This window comes from Microcaecilia unicolor, chromosome 2 (genome assembly GCF_901765095.1).
Source record: "Microcaecilia unicolor chromosome 2, aMicUni1.1, whole genome shotgun sequence".
Taxonomy (NCBI): Eukaryota; Metazoa; Chordata; class Amphibia; order Gymnophiona; family Siphonopidae; genus Microcaecilia; species Microcaecilia unicolor.
The window spans coordinates 212,509,083-212,527,859 of record NC_044032.1 but is presented as its reverse complement, the minus strand read 5'-3'; the positions used below and the strand labels follow the sequence as shown (position 1 = coordinate 212,527,859).

Genomic DNA, 18,777 nt, shown 5'->3' with positions numbered 1-18,777 from the left:
CCAAAGGGGGAGGGATCCTCCATCACCACGAGACCCTGATGCAACAGGCCCTGCTCCACTGGCAGCCGCAGAGGGTCGTCCACTGATAGCCTTATCAAGTCCGCATAGCAAGGACGTCTGGGCCAGTCGGGACCCACCAGGATTATTCGGCCCGGATGCTTTGCCACCCGGTCTAGTACCCTGCCCAACATGGGCCAGGGCGGGAACACAGAGAAGCTCCTGCGTCGGCCACTGTTGGAGAAGAGCATCTACTCCCAGAGATCGAGGGTCCCATCCTCTGCTGAAAAAGCACGGCAATTGGCCAATGACGCCATCAGATCTAGGCTCGGCTGGCCCCAGCGCTTCGTGATGTCCAAGAACGCCTGAGCCGATAACTGCCACTCTCCGGGATCCAAGGTATGGCGACTGAGAAATTCCGCCTTGACATTCATGACTCCGGCAATGTGGGCCGCTGACAGCTGTTCCAGGTTCGCTTCCGCCCACTGGCATAGATTCATGGCTTCCTTGGCTAGAGGGGCGCTCTTGGTACCTCCCTGGCGGTTGACATAGGCCACAGCCGTGGCATTGTCCGACAGGACCCGTACTGGCTTCAACGCCAGTACCGGAATGAACTCCAAAAGCGCCAACCGAATGGCTCTGAGTTCCAGGAGGTTGATAGACCACTTTGCCTCTGCAGGAGACCAGAGCCCCTGCGCTGTCCTTCCCAAGCAGTGGGCTCCCCAGCCCGTCAAAGAGGCGTCCGTCGTGACGACAATCCACTCTGGGGTCACAAGAGGCATCCCTGCAGACAACTTGTCTGTCTTCAGCCACCAGCTCAGCGCCTTGCGCACTGCTGGGTCCAAGGGAAGGCGCACAGCATAATCCTCCGACACCGGAGTCCAGCGCTGCAGCAAAGAGTGTTGTAGTGGTCTCATATGAGCCCTGGCCCAGGGCACTACTTCCATCGTGGCCGTCATAGAGCCCAACAGCTGCACATAGTCCCAAGCCCGAAGCGGAGAGGCTACTAGGAACTGGTCCACCTGAGCCTGAAGTTTGACAATCCGATTGTCCGGCAGGAACACACTGCCCACTTGGGTGTTGAATCGAACTCCCAGATACTCCAGGGACTGAGTCGGGCGCAGCTGGCTTTTCTCCCAGTTGATGATCCACCCCAGGGAGCTCAAAAGAGCAATCACCCGGTCCACAGCTTTGCCGCACTCTGCATAAGAGGGGGCTCGGATCAACCAGTTGTCCAGATAAGGATGGACTTGTACTCCTTCCTTTTGCAGGAAGGTCGCGATGACCACCATTACTTTGGAGAAGGTCCGCGGAGCAGTAGCCAACCCGAACGGGAGGGCTCTGAACTGGAAGTGTCGGCCCAGGACTGCAAAAAGCAGAAAGCGTTGATGAGGAGGCCAGATGGGAATATGCAAGTACGCTTCCTTGATGTCCAAGGATGCCAGGAACTCCCCTACCTTCACTGCCGCTATAACAGAGTGGAGAGTCTCCATGCGAAAGTGCCGAACTTTCAAGGCCCGATTGACCCCTTTGAGGTCGAGGATAGGCCGTACAGAACCTCCTTTCTTTGGTACCACAAAGTAAATGGAGTAACGTCCCTTGCCAAGCTGATTTTCTGGCACCGGAACGACCGCACCCAGGCGGATCAGATTGTCCAAGGTCTGCTGCACTGCCACAGCTTTGACCGGAGACTTGCAGGGAGAGAGTACAAACCAGTCTCTTAAGGGTCGGCAGAACTCTAGCTTGTAGCCGTCTCTGATGACTTCCAGCACCCAAGCGTCTGAAGTTACCCTGGTCCACTCGCCCCAAAACGAGGACAGGCGTCCTCCAATCTGCACTGGGCCATGGACCAGGACCCTGTCATTGGGTACGAGACCCTGGGGGAGGACCGGAGGGCGCACCTCCGGGACGGCGGTCTCTGCGAAAGGAATGCTGCTTGGGGGAGAAGTTCCTCTTGAAGGAAGAGGGGGCAGAGGAGCCCGACTTGCCCGGGCGGTACCGATGGGCTTCTTGAAACCGTCCTATGGAGATACCGGGGCGAGCACTGGCCCGAGCCCTGACCTCTGGTAACCTCTTGCCCTTAGATGTGCCGAGATCGGTCACAATTTTGTCCAGCTCGACCCCAAAGAGCAGCTTGCCTTTAAAAGGCAACTTAGCCAGGCGGGACTTAGAGGCGTGGTCCGCAGAACAATGTTTCAGCCAAAGCCACCGCCGCGCAGAGACTGTCTGAGCCATACCTTTAGCCGAGGCTCTCAAGACATCATACAGTAAGTCTGCCAAATAAGCCAAGCCCGATTCCAGGGCCGGCCAATCAGCCCTCAAGGAAGGATTCGAGGGGGAAGCCCGCTGAACAATCGTCAGGCACGCCCTGGCCACATAGGAACCGCAAACTGAGGCCTGCAAACTTAAGGCAGCCGCCTCGAAGGACGACCTTAAGGCCGCCTCCAATCTTCTGTCTTGGGCGTCCTTTAGGGCCGTGCCACCTTCCACCGGCAATGCCGTTTTCTTAGTCACCGCAGTGATTAAAGAATCCACGGTAGGCCAAAGAAAGGCCTCCCGTTCACTTTCAGGCAAAGGATAGAGGCGGGACATAGTCCTAGCCACTTTGAGGCTCGCTTCCGGGACATCCCATTGAGCCGAAATTAAGGTGTGTATGGCATCATGCACGTGGAAGGTTCTAGGCGGGCGCTTCGTCCCCAGCATAATGGCGGAGCCAACAGGGGCTGAGGGAGAGACGTCCTCCGGAGAGGAAATCTTCAAAATGCTCATGGCCTGCACTAACAGGTTGGGCAAATCCTCTGAGCGAAAGATCCGCGCTGCAGAGGGGTCATCCGCTCCATCCGAGCGGGAATCAGTCTCCTCCAAGGAATCCCCAAAGGACCGTTGGGAGAACTCAGATACGCTGCCCTCATCTACATCAGAGGAAACAGAGTCCTCTAAGGCCTGGGAATCCACCCGAGGGCGTTTACTTCCGGGGGCCTCAACCCCTTTATCAGACAAGGGAAAAGGGGCAGCGTTTTGCGTAAGGAAAGCTTGATGCAGCAGCAAAATAAACTCGGGGGAGAAACCCCCCCAGACTGTGCACTTCAGCAGCCTGGGCCACAGCCCTAGACGCACCCTCAACCGGCGCTCGCAAGAGCGGGGGAGAAACATGCTGTGCATCCAAAATGGCGTCCGGCGCGACACTCCGCAAAGGAGCCGCGCGGGAAGAACGGCGCTTAACTTTAGCCGCTTTTTTGCCGTCGCCCAAATCAAGGGCGGCCATGGCATTAACTTCTCCAAGCTCAAGGGCGGCCCAAGAAGAAGCCATCCGAGCAGAGTGGCCGGCCAAGATGGCGGAGGCGAGCAGTGGGGGATGGGCGTTTATGGCGGGAAAAACCGCCGCACCGGAGGAAGACCCGGGACACTGACCGGCCTCCAAACTGACACCCAACAAGGGCGAATCAGACTTTAAGACCCCCGCATCCCCGCTAGAAGCGCACACGCAGTCCGGGGAGCGATTCTTCGCGCCCTCGCCCTCCGACGCCATAGGCCACGTGGAGAGAACCCCCTGCCCGCTATAAAAAGGTAAAAAAATTACCTGCTTCTCGCTCCGAGCTGTAACGACCTGGTGTCCCAGTGAGTAGCTGCAATAAACGTTTAAATAAACGTCGAAATAAACGCCCTTAAGGACGTTCAAAAATGTTTTTGGTTTTTTTTAACGGAGCCAGCGGGAGGGGGGAGAAAAGGAGGGACCTGGCGCCACCAGGTTTGCACTTGCTCAAGAAGAGCCCTCAACCCCAGGTACTCAACAAAACCTAAAAATTAGGCTTGGAGACCTAGCCAGAGCTGCTGCTGTGTGTGACCACCACCTGCTGAGATAGAGAACATACTGAGGAGTTTCCGGCAGCACATGACCACATATAGGGAGGCAAAAGCTTTGCTCTCTATCTCCACCTGCTGGTAGATGGACACAACCCACCAGTCTATGGATTGATCAGCATGATGATATGGAAGCAATACTTTAAATTGTATTCTGTATCTTACAGGTAACCAATGTAATACTTGTAACACTGGAGACGCAGGGTCAAATTTCTCAATGTGCCCAATCGTATGAGCTGCTGCATTTTGATGTGTTGCAAATGATACAAGTTTACTTTGCGAAATACCTAAATAAAAGCCATTGCAGAAGTCTAGACAAAACTAAAGACCTCAAAATAACCCTAAAATCATACAGGTGCAACAAGCAAAGACCTCAAAATAACCCTAAAATCATACAGGTGCAACAAGCAAAGACCTCAATTTTGCAACGATGCACAAATAGTAAAAACACATCTGTACAGTTTTCATTACTTGATTCTGAAAGGAAAACCTTGCTGCTACTACAACACAGACAACACTGATGGTACTTCCAATTGCCTAATAACCAATATTACCTCAGTTTTCATTAGATTATTAGTTTCACCCATGAACTCCTATCATACGACGAGCGAGTTCACCAGATGTCATCTAATGATACAGAGAAAAGAACTGCACATCATCAGCATACAACCTATCGCTGACTTTTAAATCTTCAAAGACTTCCCCTATTGCTGCCATATACATATTAAAAAATAAGGCTTGGTCACCTGTTCTCTACCCTCTAGCTGTTCTCTTCCTTTTCCAGTTCTCACCCCATCCCTCAGCATTCACTGCCCTCCTTGTTCTCTCTCCCTAATGCCTAACAAAACCCCAGGTTCTGCCTGTTCAAAGTCTCTCCCTCCTCCTTCAGGCACAAAACCCCCACCTTGCCTTTCTCTGCCCCAATCTCCACAGCCTCCCCCCACCAAAAAAAAAATCTACTTTTCCGTAGCTCTCTTTTCACACCCATATTTTCAGAGTTCTCCTCATGCTAACTTACCCTGAGGCCAATGTGTTCTATTTGCTCTATCCTGAAACCCTCTTCCCTTAGAACTCTCCTCATTGCCCTTGTTGTTATATCCAGGTTGGATTACTATAATTCAGTGGTTCTCAACTAGTGTTCTGCACTGGGAGCAGTGGGGGTTCCCCCCTTTTCCTTTTGTAAAAGGTTGCAGGGTCCCTTTCTTGCCCTCTTGCTGCAGATCCAGCCCCCCCTCCCCCAACAACTATAAGGAACTGTCTGAGCCAAACCTAGAGCCTTTCCTCTGCCACATTCTGCCCTCTAATGTAACATCCAGTTTACATGAGGGCATGATGCAGCAGAAGAAAGGCTCCAGGTCATCTCAGGCATTTTATTATGACTTCCACTACTGACGAAGAATAGAACAGGGGAGGGGGAGGGCTGGCATAGGACAAGGGCACGGTGTTGGACTCACTGGGGGCTAACAGAAAAAAAGAGGGAGAAGTGCTGGACCTGCAGGGATAAAGGTGAGGTACTGGACTACAGAGAAGAGGAGATGCCAGACCATGAAGGGAGGGAGTAAGCAGGAGGGAGCCTGGATTGTGGCGGATGAAGAGAAGTGAAAGAGGTGCTTGTTGTGGGGAGAAGTGAAAGAGGTGCTTGTTGTGGGAAGAAGGACAGATGCTGGACCCACAGAAAGTGCAGCTACACAAACCCTGATGCCATACTCCTTCCCAGGTTATGTAGTGGTAAAACCACATTTAGCAGGCTTCATGTCCAGTATGCAGCATTGGGGTTTTTGTAACTGCGTCACCTGGTGCCAGGCTAGGTTTCCGGCAGTCACTGCCCTGCTGAACATTGAAGCTACACTTGGGTTTTTTTTTTTTTTTTGGGGGGGGGGGGGGGGGGGGAGGGAAGGAGGAGATAGAGGGAGAGGGTACAGAGAGATGCTAGCCTACAAGGGTGTGAGAAAGGGGAGGGAGGAGGAATGCTTGACATGGTAGAACCATGTGGGAGTGACCATGGGGGTTCTGAAGGAGATTAGCGAGAGGATGTGAGTACAGAATGTAGAAGTAATAGGTGAAAGAAGGGAATAGGAGACTAAGGAAGGAGTGAGAGAGGAGAGCTAGTGGATGAGAGGAGAAGGAAAGTTGACACCTAAGTGAAATGAAGATGGAGGACTGAAGAGAGAGAGGATGAAATTTGAGTCAGCAGAGATGAAGTATATCAGAGGTAGATGAAGCGAGAGAACGAAGAAGGACAAATGGACAACCCCCATTGGAAAGAGAGCAGAAGACAGGAAAGCAGAAAGAACCTGATCCTGTTTACATTTAATTAATAAAAACTGCCATACTGTAGGGTCATGTATGCAGTGTAACATATATGCTAACATTGTCAGTCAGGTGCATCCTGACTGAAAAAAGGTTGAGAACCACTGCTACAACTCTTTATACCACAGCCTATAGACTATGCAGCTCAGAAGACGCCAACTTGTAGAAAACACAGCCATCAGACACTTCACCTTAAGAAAATTAGATTGAGTCTCCCTTCTTTTCCTCTCTGAGCACCGGTTTCCTATGACCTACAGGTGCCCCTTCAAGATCACCGTTCTTTATGCAGGTTCTCTAATCATAGAACACCCTATTCCCTATGCTCCTCAGAGGACATTCCGCTCATCACATCTCTCGACAATTCCTTCTCACCTCCAGGTCTGACTCGACTTCAGTAGACACTCTAATGTGGATTGCTCTGATCCTTTAGAATAAGCTTTTCCTATATAACAGAACTGAGTCCTCCACCGATAAATTCAGTCCCTTCTCAAAACTCTTTTCTCCTCCTAAACCTTCCCTCAGGCATGCTGATGGTCTATCGTTTTCTAGGCCCATCTAATCACACTACTGGCTGTAGTTATGATTCCAGTGTCTTTTCTCCACCTTGGTCCCATGCAAATGTAGTCAAAGACAGGGAAAACACAAAGACCACAATGGGATAAACAAGAAAAGGGAAGATTACAATATTTTACACTGTATACGGAAAAATGTCTTGTCCGATAATTTCTTTTCCTTTAGTCCTACCAGATTAGTCCAGTTAAATCGGTTAAGTTCCATCCACCAGCGGAAGGAGACAGAGAACAAAAATAGTTTCAAGTGACACCCCCCCCCCTTCAAGGGAGATCCAAGATGGCGACGGTTTAGGTAGCGTCAACGGACGCGCCTGAGACTCGGCCCAACCGAACGCTACTGAGAGCGCCTTACCTACCTTGCAGATGGGTAAGACTCGGGAGGTTCCCTCCGTCCCGAGGGGAGTGCCCCAGCTTCAGCAGACGCTGGACCGATTCACGGTGGTGCCCGGTCCCATGTCGGCGTCTACTCCTTCTGCTGGTGCCGACACTTCGGTGCAGAACAGCAGCGTAGACGGGGCTTCCCTCAGCCCCGTCGAGCGTACGGCGCCCCCACAACCCAGAAGGGAGAACTTCCCAGCAAGCCCTGCTGCCTTGGCCCACGAAGGAGATTGAGAGGAGCGGGGAGGGAGTTTGCGGGAGAGGAGAACTGGAGCTGGAAGCTTGGAAGAACCCGAGTTAACAGCTGCTCCTGTTGTCTCATCGAAGACTGAGTATCCTGGAACAAGCTTCTAAAGCCCCCCTACCGGCTTGTATTATGGGAGAGATAGAAAAACCTGCCGTAGTGACTTTGGAGTCACTTTGGGACTTGACTTCAAAGACCCAATCTGCACTACAAAATCTAATGCTGAGAAATATGGAGACAATAAAGGCCTTGTCAGAGACTGCGCTGATTCAGTTAAAATCTTGTGAAAGCCAAGCATCTGAAGTTAGAAAACTGAACTTATGGATCAAATTTTGATAAGACAAGAATTTTACCTTGAGGCGCTTGGAATACCTGGAGAACCAAAGAGATTGACATTGCGATTTATTAATTTTCCGAGGTCCCCACTGGTTCCTCCAACGCAGATGGTTAAAAAATATCTACTGGAAGTCCTAGGCATGCCTGAGAATTCATTGCCCCCCTTAACTACAGCTTATTATTTACAGACTGATGTTAGAACATCAGTGGATTTACAAGGGCAAGGTGCAATGAACCTCACCGCATTCCTGGAGTCATCTCTTGAGGTTGTAACACAGAAAACTACACTGTTAGCAACCTTTGCGTTGGAAATGGATAGAGATGCAGTCCTTAGACTCTCGCTAAGACACTTAGATTCGTTTTTTTTTTATTTATAACTTTTGAAAATAATACATTCATATAACTATAAATGCAAAGTTTAAGATTAAGTTATACAGAAATATAATATGAAAAGGAAATTAAGTCATAAACATATTGACCACCATAGTTGGGAAAACAAGATATCAGCAATAAAATTAGGAAATAAATTCAATCAATCAAGGTGGAGAGCGTTATCCACACAATAGAAGGCACTAACAGTATCTTTTCCTATGTAGTCATTCAGGGTTGAACCTTCCCCTCCTTCCTTAGCTTTTATGAATACAGCCATTTTTTGAGGGTCTAGAAAAACATAACTAACACTTTCAAGTGTAACCAAGCATCTACAGGGATACTTCAGGATATACAATCCGCCTAGGGCAATAACCCTTGGTTTTAAGATTAAAAACTCACGACGTCTTGTCTGGGTGTCGCTGTTGAGGTCTGGATAAATTTGAATTTTGTCCCCCATAAATTTGGCTTGCATATGCTTAAAATACAAACGAAAAATGTTATTTCTATCCAATTCGAAAGCAAAAGAAACTATAAGAGAGTCTTTGTGTCACAGTCTCTAAAGAATTCTCCAAAAAAGCGGATATATTTAAATCAGGTGGAGATTCTGGTAAAACAGATTTAACTCCAAAAATATACTGCGCCTTGACGACCGGTGGTAAAGCATCCTTAGGAATATTTAAGACTTCTTCCAAATATCTCTTAAACATGTCAACTGGAGGAATTAAAGGTATTTTAGGAAAATTAAGACTTGGTTGTCTAAGTATTCCACTTTTTTTAACCAGTATCTCCTTGTCCTTGAGCATTATGCTTGTTAAATTATGGAGAGATTTAATTTCAACGTTCATTGTCCCAATTTGTTCTTCATTTTTCTGAGCTTGGGAAGCGGTAAGAGTCTGGGAAGTTTTAAGAGAAATTATGTCCTCTTTCATAACGTCAGTTACCTGGAGTAGGTTGTTGTTCATGCCTTGGATGGCATCCCATAGGCTCTCGAGAGTGATCACTGCGGGTTTTACAGGTCCACGAATACCCCCCGGAGGCACCTCCCGATTCACTGGTGAAGAGAGGGTTTCCTACCCCTTCTTTCCAGGTAGTAGTCATAACTGGGGTTGCCGTTGTAGAAGGCCTCCGCTCACAGCCTGTCGGCTTGACTCTTCGGGCAGCTCAACAGGCTGGAGTCCCCCTGCAAGCAAACTGCTTCCGGGTCGTGGAGGAGCAATGACTAGAGGCGGGTTTAACGAAGCCCCCTCGATACTGCAGTCCGGCGATCCAACGTCGGAACTGGCCTTCGTGTGTGTTTGCGGCTCAAGTCTCTGTACTCCACAGCTCTCAAGCCACGCGCAGGGCCCAAGAGACAGGCAGAGCTCCAGAGTCTCAATGCGTGGATGAGACGATGGTGCAGGGAGGAGGGCTTTAGATTTGTTAGGAACTGGGCAACATTCTGGGGAAGGGGGAGCCTATTCCGAAAGGATGGGCTCCATCTTAACCAGAGTGGGACCAGGCTGCTGGCATCGGCGTTTAAGAAGGAGATAGAGCAGCTTTTAAACTAGAAATGGGGGGAAGGCCGACAGTCGCTCAAAAGAGCATGGTTCGGGATAAGGTATCTTTCAAAGATATCACCATAACAGGGAAGATAGAGTATCCTGATAGTGAGGTTGCAAAAGAGATTGTAGTAGATCGGGTATCCTTAAATAACAATAAAAATCAGACAAAAGATTGCCAATTAATACTGTCAAGTACTAAGCATGATGTACTTAGGAACAACAAACATAGTTTGAAATGTCTATATGCGAATGCCAGGAGCCTAAGAAATAAGATGGGGGAGTTAGAATATATTGCACTAAATGAAAAATTAGATATAATAGGCATCTCTGAGACCTGGTGGAAGGAGGATAACCAGTGGGACACTGTCATACCGGGGTACAAATTATATCGTAGTGATAGGGTGAATCGGATTGGTGGAGGGGTAGCATTGTATATTAACGAGAGCCTTGAATCAAATAGATTGAAAATTCTGCAGGAAACAAAACACTCCTTGGAATCACTGTGGATTGAAATTCCATGTGCAAAGGGGAAAAGGATAGTGATAGGAGTGTACTACCGTCCGCCTGGCCAGGACGAACAGACGGATGCGGAAATGTTAAAGGAAATCAGGGACGCAAACAAACTGGGCAACACAATAATAATGGGGGATTTCAATTACCCGCATATAGACTGGGTTAATGTAACATCTGTACACGCAAGGGACATAAGATTTCTTGATGAAATCAAGGACAGCTTCATGGAACAGCTAGTTCAGGAGCCGACAAGAGAAGGAAAAATACTAGACTTAGTCCTTAGTGCTGCTCATGATCTAGTGCAGGGGGTAACGGTACGAGGGCCGCTTGATAACAGTGATCATAATATGATCGGTTTTGATATTGGCATTGAAGGAAGTGAAACTAGGAAATCAAGTACGCTAGCGTTTAACTATAGAAAAGGTGATTACGACAAAATGAGAAAAATGGTGAAAAAAAAGACTGAAAGGAGCAGCTCGCAGAGTAAAAAACTTGCGTCAGGCGTGGATGCTGTTTAAAAACACCATCCTGGAGGTTCAGGACAAATATATTCCACGTATTAGAAAAAAGGGAAAAAAGACTAAACGTCAGCCGGCGTGGCTAAACAGTAAGATAAAGGAAGTCATTAGAGCCAAAAAACAATCCTTCAGAAAGTGGAGAAGAGAACCAACTGAAAGTAACAGGATAGATCATAAGGAATGCCAAGCCAAATGCAAAGCGGAGATAAGGAGGGCAAAAAAGGACTTTGAGAAGAAATTAGCGTTGGAAGCAAAAATACATAGTAAAAATTTTTTTAGATACATTAAAAGCAGGAAACCGGCCAAAGAGTCGGTTGGGCCGCTGGACGAAAATGGTGTTAAAGGGGCGATCAGGGAGGACAAAGCCGTAGCGGAGAAATTAAATGAATTCTTTGCTTCGGTCTTCACCGAGGAGGATTTGGGGGGGACACCGGTGCCGGAAAGAATATTTGAAGCGGGGGAGTCGGAGAAACTAAACGAATTCTCTGTAACCTTGGAGGATGTAATGGGTCAGTTCAGCAAGCTGAAGAGTAGTAAATCACCGGGACCTGATGGTATTCATCCCAGAGTATTAATAGAACTAAAAAATGAACTTGCGGAGCTACTGTTAGAAATATGCAATCTGTCCCTAAAATCGAGTGTAGTACCGGAAGACTGGAGGGTAGCCAATGTTACTCCGATTTTTAAGAAGGGTTCCAGAGGAGATCCGGGAAATTATAGACCGGTGAGTCTGACGTCGGTGCCGGGCAAGATGGTGGAGGCTATTATTAAGAATAAAATTGCAGAGCATATACAAAAACATGGACTGATGAGACAAAGTCAGCACGGATTTAGTGAAGGGAAGTCTTGCCTCACCAATCTAATGCATTTTTTTGAGGGGGTAAGCAAACATGGGGACAATGGGGAGCCGGTTGATATTGTATATCTGGATTTTCAGAAGGCATTTGACAAAGTGCCGCACGAAAGACTCCTGAAGAAATTGCAGAGACATGGAATCGGAGGTAGGGTATTATTATGGATTAAGAACTGGTTGAAAGATAGGAAGCAGAGAGTAGGATTGCATGGCCAGTATTCTCAGTGGAGGAGGGTAGTTAGTGGGGTCCCGCAGGGGTCTGTGCTGGGTCCGTTGCTTTTTAATGTATTTATAAATGACCTAGAGATGGGAATAACTAGTGAGGTAATTAAATTCGCCGATGACACAAAATTATTCAGGGTCGTCAAGTCGCAGGAGGAATGTGAACGATTACAGGAGGACCTTGCGAGACTGGGAGATTGGGCGTGCAAGTGGCAGATGAAGTTCAATGTTGACAAGTGCAAAGTGATGCATGTGGGTAAGAGGAACCCGAATTATAGCTACGTCTTGCAAGGTTCGGCGTTAGGAGTTACGGATCAAGAAAGGGATCTGGGTGTCGTCGTCGATGATACGCTGAAACCTTCTGCTCAGTGTGCTGCTGCGGCTAGGAAAGCGAATAGAATGTTGGGTGTTATTAGGAAGGGTATGGAGTCCAGGTGTGCGGATGTTATAATGCCGTTGTATCGCTCCATGGTGCGACCGCACCTGGAGTATTGTGTTCAGTACTGGTCTCCGTATCTCAAAAAAGATATAGTAGAATTGGAAAAGGTACAGCGAAGGGCGACGAAAATGATAGTGGGAATGGGACGACTTTCCTATGAAGAGAGGCTGAGAAGGCTAGGGCTTTTTAGCTTGGAGAAGAGACGGCTGAGTGGAGATATGATAGAAGTGTATAAAATAATGAGTGGAATGGATCGGGTGGATGTGAAGCGACTGTTCACGCTATCCAAAAATACTAGGACTAGAGGGCATGAGTTGAAGCTACAGTGTGGTAAATTTAAAACGAATCGGAGAAAATTTTTCTTCACCCAACGTGTAATTAGACTCTGGAATTCGTTGCCGGAGAACGTGGTACGGGCGGTTAGCTTGACGGAGTTTAAAAAGGGTTAGATAGATTCCTAAAGGACAAGTCCATAGACCGCTATTAAATGGACTTGGAAAAATTCCGCATTTTTAGGTATAACTTGTCTGGAATGTTTTTACGTTTGGGGAGCGTGCCAGGTGCCCTTGACCTGGATTGGCCACTGTCGGTGACAGGATGCTGGGCTAGATGGACCTTTGGTCTTTCCCAGTATGGCACTACTTATGTACTTATGTCAGCTGCCGGGGAGTAGAGCTTACAGGAGCTGAGGAGGTTTGCATCGCCGTCTTCCCCTTCCTCTTCCCCATGATGTCCGTCGGGTAAGGGTATCTCGACCTAGGGCTTAGCGAGAGTCAGGAGCTCAGAGACCAACATCCTCCTTGGACGCCATCTTGTTTTCGTCTTCCTCTAGATTCGTTATTTATGGGATCAAAAGTGAGAGTTTTCCCGGATTTGTCCAGGGAAACTCAAAAAAGACGCAAAATGTTTCTGTTGTTGCGCCCAAGAGCTTTGGCAATTGGGGCAAATTTCCTTTTGAGATTTCCCTGTATTTGTAGATTAATTTTGCAGTCTAAACAATATCAGTTTTTTGATCCAAAACAATTGGAAGATTTCCTTAAAAGCAGAGAAGAGGTCAATGTACAAGTCTAGTCACTTATGCAACGCTGTATAGTAGGCTTTGAGTAACTCACCTGGGAACGTAACTACCTATTTGATTTAAACTTTGTGAAATGTTTATTTAAGCAAAGGCATTTTCTAAATCTTTCTTGGATCATATCTATGATTATTGTGGTCGTTACTAAGGAATATCTATATAATGAATATTGTTTTTCTGCATTGTATGCTTTATTATTTCTTTCTTGTGTATTATCACTCATAAAAATTATGTTTGGTAAAAGCTTAAATAAAGAATTGAGCCAAGCTTTTGAAAAAAAAAAAAAAAAAAAAGTGACACACCCCTTAAGGATACCGTAGAGCCCTAGAATATTCAGTATTTTGACTAGCCAAGCAGTGGTGCTCATAATAAAGTTAAGATAACCCTTTCCATTCAGCCACGCCATATTCTGTCAATTTCCAGGATACAGATTTCCCTGGAAAACCAGGATTGCACTGAGTCAGCATAAGTAAGAAACAGCCTGAAGATAAAGTCCAAGCAATCTATGAAGAAGACGACGACGACGAAAGAAAACAAGTAGAGGGATTCTAGACTGGTCTGGTAGGACTAAAGTAAAGAAATTTATCAGGTAAGGCATGATTTTTCCTTCATGTCCATAACAGACAGTCCAGACAAATGGGGTGTGGCAAAGCAGTGCCCCAAAAAAAGGGTTGGACACAAAAAGCCTTCAGAGAAAGGCCAACACTAGACAAACTATGAAGCTGAAAGCAACTTGAAGACAAAATTAAAAGGTAAGGTCCTTTGAAAAAATACAGAATAGAACCAGATAAGACCATGCCAAAAGGAAGAAAAGTAAAAGTGGTCACCTCCCTCATATACAAGGTCAGCAGTCAATCAACCTAAGAACTATATACATTCTAGCTGTGAAGGAGCAGCCTGAAACAGAAAAAAAATGGGGGTGGAGTTGGATTCTAGACACTGAACAAATTCTACAGAACTGTCTGATTGAATCAGCTGTCACGTTGCGTATCCTGCTCAAGGCAGTAATGAGATGTGAATGTGTGGACAGAAGACCATATTACAGCTTTGTAGATCTCTTGTATGGAAGATGACCAGAAGTGGGCTACCAACATTGACATGACTGACATTATGAGCCTTGACATGGCACCTCTAGGGTCAGTCTAGCCTGGGCATAAGTAAAGGACTTGCAATCTGAATGCTAATCAGATGGGTAGCCATCAGTAAACATAAAATTTCTGATTAGGACAAAAGAAACAAAAAGCTGGGTGGACTATCCATGAGCTTTAGTCTGCTCTAGGTAGAAAGTTAAGGTTCGCTTATTATCTAAAGTATGCAGTACACTTTCACCAGGATGGGCATGTGGTTTCAGGAAAAATGTTGACAGAACGATTGACTGATTAAGATGGAATGTCAACACTACCTTAGGAAGAGACTTAGGGTGTGTGCGGAGAGCTACTCTATTGTGATGAAACTTAATGTAGGACCTAAAGCTCACCAACTCTGCGAGCTGAAGTGACTGCCACCAAACACACAACTTACTAGGTCAAATACTTCAGATGACAGGAATCAAAAGGCTCAAAAGGAGATTTCATCAGCTGGGTGAGAACGTTGAGATCCCATGACACGGTGGGAGGTTTGATTGGGGGGGGGGGGGGGGGGGGCTTTGACAACTAGAGGCTGTACAGTGATGGTCTTACCTCCTACACCTTGATAAGCACCGATTGCTCTGAGATGAACCCTTATAGAGCTTTTTTTTTTTTTAAACCAGACTCAAGAGAGGTGCAGGAAGTAATCAAGCAGTTTTGTGTAGGTCAAGTGAGAGGATCTAAACTCCAGACAGCAAACCTTAAAAGGGTAACACCTCTTTTTCTAGAAGCCAGCAAGATGCAAGACACACCCTCAAACTTAAGGACCTGAATTCTACGCTCTCAACATCCAAGCCATGAAGGATTGGAGTTTGGGATGCAAGAGGGTTCCTTTGTTCTGAATGATGTGGGTTGTCCTATCTCCATGGATCTTCGGAGGGTAACTCCAGATGAGGGAACCCGATCTGCCTCGGCCAATAAGGAGTGATTAGGATCATAATTCCCTGGTCTTGTCTGAGTTTCAGCAAGTCTTCTCTATGAGAGGTAGAGGATACGCATACAGAAGTTTCTCCCCACAATGTAGGAGAAAAGCATCCACCAAGGGAGTGCCCCAATCTTGGAAGATCTTGTGGGCTATGCCCATCTTAAGAGACCACTCGTGCTATTGCAAAACCCTGCTTAGTCTGTCCACCAGGTACATGGCTCAAAAGGACCATTCTGTGAAGGAAGGCCCAATAACTATATCCCCTCTGCCTCCCAACACAAGGAGTAAGATCCCACACCCCCCTCCCCTCCACACAACTTGTTCACAAAGAACAATGCAACCTGGTTGTCCATTAGAATAAATTGGTTTTGTAGCCATCTGAAGATCCCATACCGCCCATCAGGCTGAAGGACAGGGTAACATCAGAAGGGCAACCAGGCTGCAGCTAGCTAGCAGGAAGAGAGAGAGAGAGAGAGAGAGAGAGAGAGAGAGACAGCTCTGCCCATCAGGCTGAAGGACAGGGTAACATCAGAAGGCAACCAGGCTGCAGCTAGCATGATAGGGCCCAAAAGTAGCTGTGGCTCTTAGTATGGCACCATGGGCACGACGTAACAGGTACTGTGGTTGTAAGAAACAGGCCACTGCAAGATGCTCTGGCTGCCATTGCGTCCAAACATGAAATCAGGAGCCGAAGATGAGTAAAGTCCACCTTGTGCCCTTGAGAAATGGCAATAGTTGACAAACACAGCAGCTCATAAGAAAATTAGACTGTGAATGAAATGATTAAAAACATGACATTGCCGCTGAGCAAATCCAGGTAGTGTGTCGCCAAGAACAGTAGGGAGCTTCCACTGCTGACAGCCACCATCCACCCATGCAGATGAGCAATATAAGTTACCACAGCAACTCAGATAAGTGGACTAAGCACAGCCGCAACATCCTCACTGTTGTAGCAGTTGCAATGTGCAGGCTGATAAGGAAGAAACACCACGGCTTCAGTTGCCAGCACAGACAGATGTACTGGATTACTGCCACTGCGACCCATTCTCCACCGATACAGGAGTGAACTGCCAACCAGAATTAGAGAGAACAAGATAAGTTGCGAAGGGCAGAATACGGATGAAACAAAGATTGCCGGTACATTATTAGAGAGACCACAGGTCAAAATGGAAAACACTGACCCAGCTGCCTCCAAAGATGAGCTAAGCAAATGCCTAAAAACTGGTAACAAATCCGCATAAGAAAGGTGGTTGTGAGAGCTTTGAGAAACAGTGTAGAATGCATTGACAGAAAGGTGGCTGAGGCTAGGATGACCTGCTGCAGCTGGAAGAAAGCTGCTGCCACCGCTTAAGACCAGCTGCCACTGTAGTTATACCAGCTGGTAGAAGTCCCTGGAAAACTGTCAGGCTGTTGCTACAACTTGGCTGCTACAAATATACCTTAAGGTCATTGTGTTAAGTCGGACGGACATCTGTCATCACAGGCTGGAAGGGAAGGCTGCTGGTCCGGCTTGGTCCAAAACCACAGCTATACCAGAAGGCTGCAGTCAAGGCCATACTAGAAGGCTGCCACTGCTACAACAGGGATGTTGTAGCCGAGGCCATACCGGAAGGCTACCACTTCAGCCATCCCATAAAGCTGCTGCTGTAGCTAAACTAGACACCACAGCCATACCGTAAGGCTGGTACTCCTGGCGGAATAAACTGCAGTTGAATATATAAAGCAGCCTATACTTCAAGGCCAGAATTAGACGTAGCAGCAAAACCCTCAGACAGCCAATAACGAAAACAGTGGGGAGCTGTAGAGATAAATAAGAATTATAAGCTACTCCAGGAGTCACTACCAACAAGCTGAAGGCAACCATAGAATAAGGTACATCGCCAGAACCCACCTGCCTTTTAGGCAGGGAGCCAAGTTAACCCCCCCCCCCCCCCCCTTTTTTTTTTTTTTTTTTTAAATGGAAAACTACCCAGTTCAGGGAACTCCTGAACAGAAGGAAGGTTAGCTGCTCCCAAGTGGAACAAAATGGCTGCTGCTCCCACGTTTCTGGAGCAAAAGACGGGACAGCCCTAAGTTTCCAAGAGGAGAATTAAAAATGAAGCAGAAACTGTTCAGATCTGATGAAATGTTGTCAAGTAGTGCAAAATTCTCACAAGCAAACAACAGCTATCTAAACTGTAGAGCACTGAAAGTGGCTAGACTGGACTCTGTAACCTAAAAGGCAAATCGGGGAGTAAACAAGAATCTGTAGCAATCCCATTCGAAAGGGAAACAAGCACTTAGCAGGGCTAAGAAAAGCAAATGCATTCCCACTCTGAAAACAAAGAGAACATTAAGCACAATCCCTAGCCAGAGCCCACAAAACAGGAATGCAGGAAAGGCTAATACCCGACACAGCTGTTGTACTTCCCAAAGCTGTAAACTTCAGAGACACTCACCCACTGGAGCAGGAGCGTACTGTAAAACCAGGGGCTAGCTTCAAATCGGCAGAAAACCTCCCCAAATGTCATCACTTCTGGGAAGGTCCCTAAATGCCTCCATCAGCAGAGGATTGATGGCTTTTGAAATCAGCCCTTCGCTCTCACAACCATGCTTACTGCTGCCTCAGATGCACTGCAACCAACAAAAACCATTGGAGCTGCTAAGGTTACTGAGAGAAACCGGCAAAACAGTCCACCCCCTGACAGCTGACACTAACGAAAGAGGCAGAGCATGAAGACTTCAGCTGAAACCTGCTTAGCTGAAAGAAAAACAGTTATCCCACCAAAGGAATAGTGCAGGGAAAAGCTCCCATCATGTGAATGAAGAAGGGAGAGAGCTGCGTGAAGGATATGATGAGAAAATACACTCTTATGTGCAGGAAAATTCAAACAAGTAAGGCACATTACAAAAACAAGTAGGTTTAGAGCCTCCACATACTGCCACTACAAACATGCAAAGGAGAGGCAGAGGGAAGGGACACGACACCACCAGGTGTTGCCTAGCTCCAGCCAAACAGAAAAAAGGAGCTAAAATCCTCCAAAAAGAAACCCCTAATCAACTGAACTAGGTCAGGAGCTGTCTGAGAAGCACCCAGTAGGAGCTGCACGTTCCATCTACCATCTGCTAGGGGATAGAGACTATAAAGAACATTCCAGGGCTGCACGATACCCTTAAGGGGTAGATCACTTGAAACTAATTTGGTCTCCTTCCGCTGGCGGATGGACATAACCCATTTGTCTGGAATGGTATGGACATGAAGAAAGTTTTAAGCCCAGATGCATCAACCAAACGTAAAAATCTAAAACGTAAAAGTCCTTAACGAATTTGAAAAAAAACGAAGAATGCACCAAAAAAACAAATCGCACATGTTTGGTGCGGTATTGTAAAGTTCAATGCATTAAAGATTCGTTAAACTGGTGTAATCCCCGTCGGTAATCGGCCCCTAAAGCATGCGCAGAGCAGCCAAGCGTTATGCTGGCTGTTCTGCGCATGCCACAAACGTCAAAACAACA

General features: G+C 47.1%; 1 protein-coding gene and 1 long non-coding RNA gene across 3 annotated transcripts in view; one reads left to right on the top strand and one right to left on the bottom strand.

The window, feature by feature from the left end:
- UBQLN1 (ubiquilin 1) overlaps nt 1-18,777 on the bottom strand; it is a 119,962-nt gene that overhangs the window by 13,662 nt on the left and 87,523 nt on the right. The window lies entirely within an intron of this gene.
- On the top strand, nt 1,417-15,368 carry LOC115463306. Its single transcript, XR_003941023.1, has 3 exons — nt 1,417-1,427; nt 13,542-13,547; nt 15,281-15,368. It is a non-coding gene; the product is annotated as an uncharacterized LOC115463306 (long non-coding RNA).